At 36.6% G+C, this 1,094-nt stretch overlaps 1 protein-coding gene across 1 annotated transcript in view; it reads right to left on the reverse strand.

The window, feature by feature from the left end:
- The window catches only part of FARS2 (phenylalanyl-tRNA synthetase 2, mitochondrial), a 394,817-nt gene that overhangs the window by 223,724 nt on the left and 169,999 nt on the right, over positions 1-1,094 (reverse strand). The gene's annotated exons all lie outside the window — the stretch shown is intronic.

Below are 1,094 nucleotides of genomic sequence, written 5' to 3' on the forward strand. Positions count from 1 at the left end.
AAGCTGATTAAAATGCCTGCCCAGCAGATAACGTACAGCTAGAACTATGCTAAACTTCCTACTTTACTCCTGACTACATGTCTCTGTATTTAGAAGTATATTAGAGTAGTACACAGACTCAGTGTTCTCACTTTATATATTTTATCTTTAATTTGTATGCTCAGCTAGGCCTGTTTCTAACTTAGGGCTTAACATGCTTATCTTAGAAAAATTTTGTAACATCTATTCTTGTAGACAGAATTAGGTAAAGGTCCCCTGGAAACCTCAAAGAATCGGCTATACACATAATTCTTTAACCAAGAACGACTATTTATTGTAACAATAAATACTGACATGGGATTTCACTCGGTGACACACAGTTCACGGGAATGCTGGAGGACCCCTGACTCCATCACTTTAAACTGCCCTTTGTCTCCATCTCAGTTATTTCTCTGTGTATATTATTTTTCTATTTCTATTATTTCCAAATCTCTTGCAACAATCCTGCCTTGGGACCTGTTTTGCTGGGAGAGTAGCTAACTTCGGGCAAAAACCCTTATGGTTTTACTGTAATCTTTATTTACATACATGTATATATCCATGTAGGTACATAAAACATATCAAAAATATTAAGGGAGTATGGGGATAGTGCAACAAATGCAAAACTCACTGATGTTTCCCAAAATGCAGTACATATTCCATTGAGAAGATTTAGGGAGGTACAAAACTTAATATTTTAATAGATATGTATTACTTTCAATGTGTACTGGAAAAATATATAACTTTCCAATCGAAACCATGATCAGATACTATAGCTTAGGAAAATGACAAGCAAAAGAAGTCAGTCGTTTTAAGGATATTTTTGAAAAATGATTAAGATCTAATACATGTAATATATAAGTATGACCAAAATAAACGTGTGAGGTACACTAAAGGGTAAAGTTTTGGCCAGGCACGGTGGCTTATGCTTGTAATACTAGCACTCTGGGAGGCTGAGGCAGGAAAATGGCTTGAGGTCAGGTTCAAGAACCAGCCTGAGCAAGACCCTGTCTCTAATAAAAAAATACAAAAAGTTAGCCAGGCATGGTGGCACAGGCCTGTAGTCCCAGCTACTC

The sequence above is a fragment of the Propithecus coquereli genome, unplaced genomic scaffold (assembly GCF_000956105.1).
Source record: "Propithecus coquereli isolate 6110/MARCELLA unplaced genomic scaffold, Pcoq_1.0 Scaffold253, whole genome shotgun sequence".
Taxonomy (NCBI): Eukaryota; Metazoa; Chordata; class Mammalia; order Primates; family Indriidae; genus Propithecus; species Propithecus coquereli.